Source organism: Taudactylus pleione, unplaced genomic scaffold (assembly GCF_031769625.1).
Source record: "Taudactylus pleione unplaced genomic scaffold, aTauple2 ptg000815l, whole genome shotgun sequence".
In the NCBI taxonomy this organism is placed as follows: domain Eukaryota; kingdom Metazoa; phylum Chordata; class Amphibia; order Anura; family Myobatrachidae; genus Taudactylus; species Taudactylus pleione.
In genome coordinates, this window is record NW_028285217.1 from 1,326,536 (window position 1) to 1,339,390 (window position 12,855).

General features: G+C 31.6%; 4 non-coding genes across 4 annotated transcripts; all 4 read left to right on the forward strand.

Moving 5' to 3' along the window:
* The first annotated feature begins 321 nt into the window (after nt 1–321).
* Nucleotides 322–394, forward strand: TRNAF-GAA (transfer RNA phenylalanine (anticodon GAA)). The gene has a single exon. It is a non-coding gene; the product is annotated as a tRNA-Phe (tRNA).
* Nucleotides 395–4,223: 3,829 nt separating this feature from the next.
* On the forward strand, nt 4,224–4,296 carry TRNAF-GAA (transfer RNA phenylalanine (anticodon GAA)). Its single transcript has one exon. It is a non-coding gene; the product is annotated as a tRNA-Phe (tRNA).
* Nucleotides 4,297–7,650: 3,354 nt separating this feature from the next.
* On the forward strand, nt 7,651–7,723 carry TRNAF-GAA (transfer RNA phenylalanine (anticodon GAA)). The gene has a single exon. It is a non-coding gene; the product is annotated as a tRNA-Phe (tRNA).
* A 2,369-nt stretch (nt 7,724–10,092) lies between these two features.
* On the forward strand, nt 10,093–10,165 carry TRNAF-GAA (transfer RNA phenylalanine (anticodon GAA)). The gene has a single exon. It is a non-coding gene; the product is annotated as a tRNA-Phe (tRNA).
* Nucleotides 10,166–12,855: the final 2,690 nt, after the last annotated feature.

The window sequence follows — 12,855 nt, forward strand, 5'->3', positions numbered from 1 at the left end:
GGTAACTTCTAAATGATGAGAATGTTTATTTAACAACACGGTGCATAAATACAGCTTAAATATTGTTTTCATGATGTCCATCATGCTACTCTATTATGAAAATTTGAAATAAACTAACTGCTTTCTGACCACAATTTGTTAAAACTTTTACTTAAATGTATGATTAAGGGTTTGTAATGGATATATTTACAGTATAAAACACATCTTTTCTCTTCATTTCATGCAATCATGATGACAGAAATATATTGATACTTAACCTTGTGTAACCATGCAAACATAGCTCAGTTGAGGTCTTAGTGACTTTTGCCATACACATACCTTGCCGAAATAGCTCAGTTGGGAGAGCGTTAGACTGAAGATCTAAAGGTCCCTGGTTCGATCCCGGGTTTCGGCATGTTTGAGTGCATTTTTCTTTATTCCATGAGTAGTGATCAGAATTTAATTATTTCAAATTTAATCAACATCATTTCTTAACATAGTTGAGTATTCAGTAGTAACTTCTAAATGATGAGAATGTTTATTTAACAACACGGTGCATAAATACAGCTTAAATATTGTTTTCATGTTGTCCGTCATGCTACTCTATTATGAAAATTTGAAGTAAACTAACTGCTTCCTGACCACAATTTGTTAAAACTTTTACTTAAATGTATGATTAAGGGCTTGTAATTTATATATTTACAGTATAAAACACATATTTTCTTTTCATTTCATGCAATCATTATGACAGAAAAATATTGATACTAAACCTTGTGTAACCATGCAAACATAGCTCAGTTGAGGTCTTAGTGACTTTTGCCATACACAGACTTTGCCAAAATAGCTCAGTTGGGAGAGCGGTAGACTGAAGATCTAAAGGTCCCGGGTTTCAGCATGTTTGAGTACCTTTTTTCTTCTTTCCTTGAGCAGTTATCAGTTTTTAAGTATTTCAAATGTAAACAACATCATTTCTTAACATAGTTGAGTATTCAGTGGCAACTTCTAAATGATGAGAATGTTTATTTAACAACACGGTGCATAAATACAGCTTAAATATTGATTTCATGATGTCCATCATGCTACTCTATTATGAAAATTTGAAATAAACTAACTGCTTTCTGACCACAATTTGTTAAAACTTTTACTTAAATGTATGATTAAGGGTTTGTAATGGATATATTTACAGTATAAAACACATCTTTTCTCTTCATTTCATGCAATCATGATGACAGAAAAATATTAATACTTAACCTTGTGTAACCATGCATACATAGCTCAGTTGAGGTCTTAGTGACTTTTGTCATACACATACCTTTCCAAAATAGCTCAGTTGGGAGAGCGTTAGACTGAAGATCTAAAGGCCCCTTGTTCAATCCCTGGTTTCGGCATGTTTGTGTGCATTTTTCTTTTTTCCTTGAGTAGTGATCAGAATTTAATTATTTCAAATTTAAACAACATCATTTCTTAACATAGTTGAGTATTCAGTAGTAACTTCTAAATGATGAGAATGTTTATTTAACAACACGGTGCATAAATACAGCTTAAATATTGTTTTCATGTTTTAAGTCACGCTACTCTAACTATTATGAAAATTTGAAGTAATCTAACAATGCTTCCTGACCACAGTTTGTTAAAACTTTTACTTAAATGTATGATTAAGGGTTTGTAATGGATATATTTACAGTATAAAACACATATTTTCTTTTCATTTCATGCAATCATGCTGACAGAAAAATATTGATACTTAACCTTGTGTAACCATGCAAACATAGCTCAGTTGATGTCTTAGTGACTTTTGCCATACACAGACCTTGCCGAAATAGCTCAGTTGGGAGAGCGTTAGACTGAAGATCTAAAGGTACCTGGTTCAATCCCGTGTTTTGGCATGTTTGAGTGCATTTTTCTTTTTTCCTTGAGTAGTGATCAGAATTTAATTATTTCAAATTTAAACAACATCATTTCTTAACATAGTTGAGTATTCAGTAGTAACTTCTAAATGATGAGAATGTTTATTTAACAACACGGTGCATAAATACAGCTTAAATATTGTTTTCATGTTGTCCGTCATGCTACTCTATTATGAAAATTTGAAGTAAACTAACTGCTTCCTGACCACAATTTGTTAAAACTTTTACTTAAATGTATGATTAAGGGCTTGTAATTTATATATTTACAGTATAAAATACATCTTTTCTCTTCATTTCATGCAATCATGATGACAGAAAAATATTGATACTTAACCTTGTGTAACCATGCAAACATAGCTCAGTTGATGTCTTAGTGACTTTTGCCATACACAGACCATGCCGAAATAGCTCAGTTGGGAGAGCGTTAGACTGAAGATCTAAAGGTCCCTGGTTTCGGCATGTTTGAGTGCATATTTCTTTTTTCCATGAGTAGTGATCAGAATTTAATTATTTCAAATTTAATCAACATCATTTCTTAACATAGTTGAGTATTCAGTAGTAACTTCTAAATTATGAGAATGTTTATTTAACAACACGGTGCATAAATACAGCTTAAATATTGTTTTCATGTTTTAAGTCACGCTACTCTAACTATTATGAAAATTTGAAGTAATCTAACAATGCTTCCTGACCACAATTTGTTAAAACTTTTACTTAAATGTATGATTAAGGGTTTGTAATGGATATATTTACAGTATAAAACACATATTTTCTTTTCATTTCATGGAATCATGCTGACAGAAAAATATTGATACTTAACCTTGTGAAACCATGCAAACATAGCTCAGTTGATGTCTTAGTGACTTTTGCCATACACAGACCTTGCCGAAATAGCTCAGTTGGGAGAGCGTTAGACTGAAGATCTAAAGGTCCCTGGTTTTGGCATGTTTGAGTGCATTTTTCTTTTTTCCTTGAGTAGTGATCAGAATTTAATTATTTCAAATTTAAACAACATCATTTCTTAACATAGTTGAGTATTCAGTAGTAACTTCTAAATGATGAGAATGTTTATTTAACAACACGGTGCATAAATACAGCTTAAATATTGTTTTCATGTTTTAAGTCACGCTACTCTAACTATTATGAAAATTTGAAGTAATCTAACAATGCTTCCTGACCACAGTTTGTTAAAACTTTTACTTAAATGTATGATTAAGGGTTTGTAATGGATATATTTACAGTATAAAACACATATTTTCTTTTCATTTCATGCAATCATGCTGACAGAAAAATATTGATACTTAACCTTGTGTAACCATGCAAACATAGCTCAGTTGATGTCTTAGTGACTTTTGCCATACACAGACCTTGCCGAAATAGCTCAGTTGGGAGAGCGTTAGACTGAAGATCTAAAGGTCCCTGGTTTTGGCATGTTTGAGTGCATTTTTCTTTTTTCCTTGAGTAGTGATCAGAATTTAATTATTTCAAATTTAAACAACATCATTTCTTAACATAGTTGAGTATTCAGTAGTAACTTCTAAATGATGAGAATGTTTATTTAACAACACGGTGCATAAATACAGCTTAAATATTGTTTTCATGTTTTAAGTCACGCTACTCTAACTATTATGAAAATTTGAAGTAATCTAACAATGCTTCCTGACCACAATTTGTTAAAACTTTTACTTAAATGTATGATTAAGGGTTTGTAATGGATATATTTACAGTATAAAACACATATTTTCTTTTCATTTCATGCAATCATGATGACAGAAAGATATTGATACTAAACCTTGTGTAACCATGCAAACATAGCTCAGTTGAGGTCTTAGTGACTTTTGCCATACACAGACTTTGCCAAAATAGCTCAGTTGGGAGAGCGTTAGACTGAAGATCTAAAGGTCCCGGGTTTCAGCATGTTTGAGTACCTTTTTTCTTCTTTCCTTGAGCAGTTATCAGTTTTTAAGTATTTCAAATGTAAACAACATCATTTCTTAACATAGTTGAGTATTCAGTGGTAACTTCTAAATGATGAGAATGTTTATTTAACAACACGGTGCATAAATACAGCTTAAATATTGTTTTCATGATGTCCATCATGCTACTCTATTATGAAAATTTGAAATAAACTAACTGCTTTCTGACCACAATTTGTTAAAACTTTTACTTAAATGTATGATTAAGGGCTTGTAATTTATATAATTACAGTATAAAATACATCTTTTCTCTTCATTTCATGCAATCATGATGACAGAAAAATATTGATACTTAACCTTGTGTAACCATGCAAACATAGCTCAGTTGAGGTCTTAGTGACTTTTGCCATACACATACCTTGCCGAAATAGCTCAGTTGGGAGAGCGTTAGACTGAAGATCTAAAGGTCCCTGGTTCGATCCCGGGTTTCGGCATGTTTGAGTGCATTTTTCTTTATTCCATGAGTAGTGATCAGAATTTAATTATTTCAAATTTAATCAACATCATTTCTTAACATAGTTGAGTATTCAGTAGTAACTTCTAAATGATGAGAATGTTTATTTAACAACACGGTGCATAAATACAGCTTAAATATTGTTTTCATGTTTTAAGTCACGCTACTCTAACTATTATGAAAATTTGAAGTAATCTAACAATGCTTCCTGACCACAGTTTGTTAAAACTTTTACTTAAATGTATGATTAAGGGTTTGTAATGGATATATTTACAGTATAAAACACATATTTTCTTTTCATTTCATGCAATCATGCTGACAGAAAAATATTGATACTTAACCTTGTGTAACCATGCAAACATAGCTCAGTTGATGTCTTAGTGACTTTTGCCATACACAGACCTTGCCGAAATAGCTCAGTTGGGAGAGCGTTAGACTGAAGATCTAAAGGTCCCTGGTTTTGGCATGTTTGAGTGCATTTTTCTTTTTTCCTTGAGTAGTGATCAGAATTTAATTATTTCAAATTTAAACAACATCATTTCTTAACATAGTTGAGTATTCAGTAGTAACTTCTAAATGATGAGAATGTTTATTTAACAACACGGTGCATAAATACAGCTTAAATATTGTTTTCATGTTTTAAGTCACGCTACTCTAACTATTATGAAAATTTGAAGTAATCTAACAATGCTTCCTGACCACAGTTTGTTAAAACTTTTACTTAAATGTATGATTAAGGGTTTGTAATGGATATATTTACAGTATAAAACACATATTTTCTTTTCATTTCATGCAATCATGCTGACAGAAAAATATTGATACTTAACCTTGTGTAACCATGCAAACATAGCTCAGTTGATGTCTTAGTGACTTTTGCCATACACAGACCTTGCCGAAATAGCTCAGTTGGGAGAGCGTTAGACTGAAGATCTAAAGGTCCCTGGTTTCGGCATGTTTGAGTGCATTTTTCTTTTTTCCTTGAGTAGTGATCAGAATTTAATTATTTCAAATTTAAACAACATCATTTCTTAACATAGTTGAGTATTCAGTAGTAACTTCTAAATGATGAGAATGTTTATTTAACAACACGGTGCATAAATACAGCTTAAATATTGTTTTCATGTTTTAAGTCACGCTACTCTAACTATTATGAAAATTTGAAGTAATCTAACAATGCTTCCTGACCACAATTTGTTAAAACTTTTACTTAAATGTATGATTAAGGGTTTGTAATGGATATATTTACAGTATAAAACACATATTTTCTTTTCATTTCATGCAATCATGATGACAGAAAAATATTGATACTAAACCTTGTGTAACCATGCAAACATAGCTCAGTTGAGGTCTTAGTGACTTTTGCCATACACAGACTTTGCCAAAATAGCTCAGTTGGGAGAGCGTTAGACTGAAGATCTAAAGGTCCCGGGTTTCAGCATGTTTGAGTACCTTTTTTCTTCTTTCCTTGAGCAGTTATCAGTTTTTAAGTATTTCAAATGTAAACAACATCATTTCTTAACATAGTTGAGTATTCAGTGGCAACTTCTAAATGATGAGAATGTTTATTTAACAACACGGTGCATAAATACAGCTTAAATATTGTTTTCATGATGTCCATCATGCTACTCTATTATGAAAATTTGAAATAAACTAACTGCTTTCTGACCACAATTTGTTAAAACTTTTACTTAAATGTATGATTAAGGGTTTGTAATGGATATATTTACAGTATAAAACACATCTTTTCTCTTCATTTCATGCAATCATGATGACAGAAAAATATTAATACTTAACCTTGTGTAACCATGCATACATAGCTCAGTTGAGGTCTTAGTGACTTTTGTCATACACATACCTTTCCAAAATAGCTCAGTTGGGAGAGCGTTAGACTGAAGATCTAAAGGTCCCTTGTTCAATCCCGGGTTTCGGCATGTTTGTGTGCATTTTTCTTTTTTCCTTGAGTAGTGATCAGAATTTAATTATTTCAAATTTAAACAACATCATTTCTTAACATTGTTGAGTATTCAGTAGTAACTTCTAAATGATGAGAATGTTTATTTAACAACACGGTGCATAAATACAGCTTAAATATTGTTTTCATGTTTTAAGTCACGCTACTCTAACTATTATGAAAATTTGAAGTAATCTAACAATGCTTCCTGACCACAGTTTGTTAAAACTTTTACTTAAATGTATGATTAAGGGTTTGTAATGGATATATTTACAGTATAAAACACATATTTTCTTTTCATTTCATGCAATCATGCTGACAGAAAAATATTGATACTTAACCTTGTGTAACCATGCAAACATAGCTCAGTTGATGTCTTAGTGACTTTTGCCATACACAGACCTTGCCGAAGTAGCTCAGTTGGGAGAGCGTTAGACTGAAGATCTAAAGGTACCTGGTTCAATCCCGTGTTTCGGCATGTTTGAGTGCATTTTTCTTTTTTCCTTGAGTAGTCATCAGAATTTAATTATTTCAAATTTAAACAACATCATTTCTTAACATAGTTGAGTATTCAGTAGTAATTTCTAAATGATGAGAATGTTTATTTAAAAACACGGTTCATACATACAGCTTAAATATTGTTTTCATGTTGTCCGTCATGCTACTCTATTATGAAAATTTTAAGTAAACTAACTGCTTCCTGACCACAATTTGTTAAAACTTTTACTTAAATGTATGATTAAGGGCTTGTAATTTATATATTTACAGTATAAAATACATCTTTTCTCTTCATTTCATGCAATCATGATGACAGAAAAATATTGATACTTAACCTTGTGTAACCATGCAAACATAGCTCAGTTGATGTCTTAGTGACTTTTGCCATACACAGACCAAGCCGAAATAGCTCAGTTGGGAGAGCGTTAGACTGAAGATCTAAAGGTCCCTGGTTTCGGCATGTTTGAGTGCATATTTCTTTTTTCCATGAGTAGTGATCAGAATTTAATTATTTCAAATTTAATCAACATCATTTCTTAACATAGTTGAGTATTCAGTAGTAACTTCTAAATGATGAGAATGTTTATTTAACAACACAGTGCATAAATACAGCTTAAATATTGTTTTCATGTTTTAAGTCACGCTACTCTAACTATTATGAAAATTTGAAGTAATCTAACAATGCTTCCTGACCACAATTTGTTAAAACTTTTACTTAAATGTATGATTAAGGGTTTGTAATGGATATATTTACAGTATAAAACACATATTTTCTTTTCATTTCATGCAATCATGATGACAGAAAAATATTGATACTAAACCTTGTGTAACCATGCAAACATAGCTCAGTTGAGGTCTTAGTGACTTTTGCCATACACAGACTTTGCCGAAATAGCTCAGTTGGGAGAGCGTTAGACTGAAGATCTAAAGATCCCTGGTTCGATCCCGGGTTTCGGCATGTTTGAGTGCATTTTTCTTTTTTCCTTGAGTATTGATCAGAATTTAATTATTTCAAATTTAAACAACATCATTTCTTAACATAGTTGAGTATTCAGTAGTAAATTCTAAATGATGAGAATGTTTATTTAACAACACGGTGCATAAATACAGCTTAAATATTGTTTTCATGTTGTCCGTCATGCTACTCTATTATGAAAATTTGAATAAACTAACTGCTTCCTGACCACAATTTGTTAAAAGTTTTACTTAAATGTATGATTAAGGGCTTGTCATTTATATATTTACAGTATAAAATACATCTTTTCTCTTCATTTCATGCAATCATGATGACAGAAAAATATTGATACTTAACCTTGTGTAACCATGCAAACATAGCTCAGTTGATGTCTTAGTGACTTTTGACATACACAGACCTTGCCGAAATAGCTCAGTTGGGAGAGCGTTAGACTGAAGATCTAAAGGTCCCTGGTTTCGGCATGTTTGAGTGCATATTTCTTTTTTCCATGAGTAGTGATCAGAATTTAATTATTTCAAATTTAATCAACATCATTTCTTAACATAGTTGAGTATTCAGTAGTAACTTCTAAATGATGAGAATGTTTATTTAACAACACGGTGCATAAATACAGCTTAAATATTGTTTTCATGTTTTAAGTCACGCTACTCTAACTATTATGAAAATTTGAAGTAATCTAACAATGCTTCCTGACCACAATTTGTTAAAACTTTTACTTAAATGTATGATTAAGGGTTTGTAATGGATATATTTACAGTATAAAACACATCTTCTCTCTTCATTTCATGCAATCATGATGACAGAAAAATATTAATACTTAACCTTGTGTAACCATGCAAACATAGCTCAGTTGAGGTCTTAGTGACTTTTGCCATACACATACCTTGCTGAAATAGCTCAGTTGGGAGAGCGTTAGACTGAAGATCTAAAGGTCCCTTGTTCAATCCCGGGTTTCGGCATGTTTGCGTGCATTTTTCTTTTTTCCTTGAGTAGTGATCAGAATTTAATTATTTCATATTTAAACAACATCATTTCTTAACATAGTTGAGTATTCAGTAGTAACTTCTAAATGATGAGAATGTTTATTTAACAACACGGTGCATAAATACAGCTTAAATATTGTTTTCATGTTTTAAGTCTTGCTACTCTAACTATTATGAAAATTTGAAGTAATCTAACAATGCTTCCTGACCACAATTTGTTAAAACTTTTACTTAAATGTATGATTAAGGGTTTGTAATGGATATATTTACAGTATAAAACACATATTTTCTTTTCATTTCATGCAATCATGCTGACAGAAAAATATTGATACTTAACCTTGTGTAACCATGCAAACATAGCTCAGTTGATGTCTTAGTGACTTTTGCCATACACAGACCTTGCCGAAATAGCTCAGTTGGGAGAGCGTTAGACTGAAGATCTAAAGGTCCCTGGTTTCGGCATGTTTGCGTGCCTTTTTCTTTTTTCCTTGAGTAGTGATCAGAATTTAATTATTTCAAATTTAAACAACATCATTTCTTAACATAGTTGAGTATTCAGTAGTAACTTCTAAATGATGAGAATGTTTATTTAACAACACGGTGCATAAATACAGCTTAAATATTGTTTTCATGTTTTAAGTCACGCTACTCTAACTATTATGAAAATTTGAAGTAATCTAACAATGCTTCCTGACCACAATTTGTTAAAACTTTTACTTAAATGTATGATTAAGGGTTTGTAATGGATATATTTACAGTATAAAACACATATTTTCTTTTCATTTCATGCAATCATGATGACAGAAAAATATTGATACTAAACCTTGTGTAACCATGCAAACATAGCTCAGTTGAGGTCTTAGTGACTTTTGCCATACACAGACTTTGCCAAAATAGCTCAGTTGGGAGAGCGTTAGACTGAAGATCTAAAGGTCCCGGGTTTCAGCATGTTTGAGTACATTTTTACTTCTTTCCTTGAGCAGTTATCAGTTTTTAAGTATTTCAAATGTAAACAACATCATTTCTTAACATAGTTGAGTATTCAGTGGTAACTTCTAAATGATGAGAATGTTTATTTAACAACACGGTGCATAAATACAGCTTAAATATTGTTTTCATGATGTCCATCATGCTACTCTATTATGAAAATTTGAAATAAACTAACAGCTTTCTGACCACAATTTGTTAAAACTTTTACTTAAATGTATGATTAAGGGTTTGTAATGGATATATTTACAGTATAAAACACATCTTTTCTCTTCATTTCATGCAATCATGATGACAGAAAAATATTGATACTTAACCTTGTGTAACCATGCAAACATAGCTCAGTTGAGGTCTTAGTGACTTTTGCCATACACATACCTTGCCGAAATAGCTCAGTTTTGAGAGCGTTAGACTGAAGATCTAAAGGTCCCTGGTTCGATCCCGGGTTTCGGCATGTTTGAGTGCATTTTTCTTTTTTCCTTGAGTAGTGATCAGAATTTAATTATTTCAAATTTAAACAACATAGTTTCTTAACATAGATGAGTATTCAGTAGTAACTTCTAAATGATGAGAATGTTTATTTAACAACACGGTGCATAAATACAGCTTAAATATTGTTTTCATGTTGTCCGTCATGCTACTCTATTATGAAAATTTGAAGAAAACTAACTGCTTCCTGACCACAATTTGTTAAAACTTTTACTTAAATGTATGATTAAGGGCTTGTAATTTATATATTTACAGTATAAAATACATCTTTTCTCTTCATTTCATGCAATCATGATGACAGAAAAATATTGATACTTAACCTTGTGTAACCATGCAAACATAGCTCAGTTGATGTCTTAGTGACTTTTGCCATACACAGACCTTGCCGAAATTGCTCAGTTGGGAGAGCGTTAGACTGAAGATCTAAAGGTCCCTGGTTTCGGCATGTCTGAGTGCATTTTTCTTTTTTCCTTGAGTAGTGATCAGAATTTAATTATTTCAAATTTAAACAACATCATTTCTTAACATAGTTGAGTATTCAGTAGTAACTTCTAAATGATGAGAATGTTTAGTTAACAACACGGTGCATAAATACAGCTTAAATATAGTTTTCATGTTGTAAGTCACGCTACTCTAACTATTATGAAAATTTGAAGTAATCTAACAATGCTTCCTGACCACAATTTGTTAAAACTTTTACTTAAATGTATGATTAAGGGTTTGTAATGGATATATTTACAGTATAAAACACATATTTTCTTTTCATTTCATGCAATCATGATGACAGAAAAATATTGATACTAAACCTTGTGTAACCATGCAATCATAGCTCAGTTGAGGTCTTAGTGACTTTTGCCATACACAGACTTTGCCGAAATAGCTCAGTTAGGAGAGCGTTAGACTGAAGATCTAAAGGTCCCGGGTTTCAGCATGTTTGAGTACCTTTTTTCTTCTTTCCTTGAGCAGTTATCAGTTTTTAAGTATTTCAAATGTAAACATCATCATTTCTTAACATAGTTGAGTATTCAGTGGCAACTTCTAAATGATGAGAATGTTTATTTAACAACACGGTGCATAAATACAGCTTAAATATTGTTTTCATGATGTCCATCATGCTACTCTATTATGAAAATTTGAAATAAACTAACTGCTTTCTGACCACAATTTGTTAAAACTTTTACTTAAATGTATGATTAAGGGTTTGTAATGGATATATTTACAGTATAAAACACATCTTTTCTCTTCATTTCATGCAATCATGATGACAGAAAAATATTAATACTTAACCTTGTGTAACCATGCAAACATAGCTCAGTTGAGGTCTTAGTGACTTTTGCCATACACATACCTTGCTGAAATAGCTCAGTTGGGAGAGCGTTAGACTGAAGATCTAAAGGTCCCTTGTTCAATCCCGGGTTTCGGCATGTTTGCGTGCATTTTTCTTTTTTCCTTGAGTAGTGATCAGAATTTAATTATTTCAAATTTAAACAACATCATTTCTTAACATAGTTGAGTATTCAGTAGTAACTTCTAAATGATGAGAATGTTTATTTAACAACACGGTGCATAAATACAGCTTAAATATTGTTTTCATGTTTTAAGTCTCGCTACTCTAACTATTATGAAAATTTGAAGTAATCTAACAATGCTTCCTGACCACAATTTGTTAAAACTTTTACTTAAATGTATGATTAAGGGTTTGTAATGGATATATTTACAGTATAAAACACATATTTTCTTTTCATTTCATGCAATCATGCTGACAGAAAAATATTGATACTTAACCTTGTGTAACCATGCAAACATAGCTCAGTTGATGTCTTAGTGACTTTTGCCATACACAGACCTTGCCGAAATAGCTCAGTTGGGAGAGCGTTAGACTGAAGATCTAAAGGTCCCTGGTTTCGGCATGTTTGCGTGCCTTTTTCTTTTTTCCTTGAGTAGTGATCAGAATTTAATTATTTCAAATTTAAACAACATCATTTCTTAACATAGTTGAGTATTCAGTAGTAACTTCTAAATGATGAGAATGTTTATTTAACAACACGGTGCATAAATACAGCTTAAATATTGTTTTCATGTTTTAAGTCACGCTACTCTAACTATTATGAAAATTTGAAGTAATCTAACAATGCTTCCTGACCACAATTTGTTAAAACTTTTACTTAAATGTATGATTAAGGGTTTGTAATGGATATATTTACAGTATAAAACACATATTTTCTTTTCATTTCATGCAATCATGATGACAGAAAAATATTGATACTAAACCTTGTGTAACCATGCAAACATAGCTCAGTTGAGGTCTTAGTGACTTTTGCCATACACAGACTTTGCCAAAATAGCTCAGTTGGGAGAGCGTTAGACTGAAGATCTAAAGGTCCCGGGTTTCAGCATGTTTGAGTACCTTTTTTCTTCTTTCCTTGAGCAGTTATCAGTTTTTAAGTATTTCAAATGTAAACAACATCATTTCTTAACATAGTTGAGTATTCAGTGGCAACTTCTAAATGATGAGAATGTTTATTTAACAACACGGTGCATAAATACAGCTTAAATATTGTTTTCATGATGTCCATCATGCTACTCTATTATGAAAATTTGAAATAAACTAACTGCTTTCTGACCACAATTTGTTAAAACTTTTACTTAAATGTA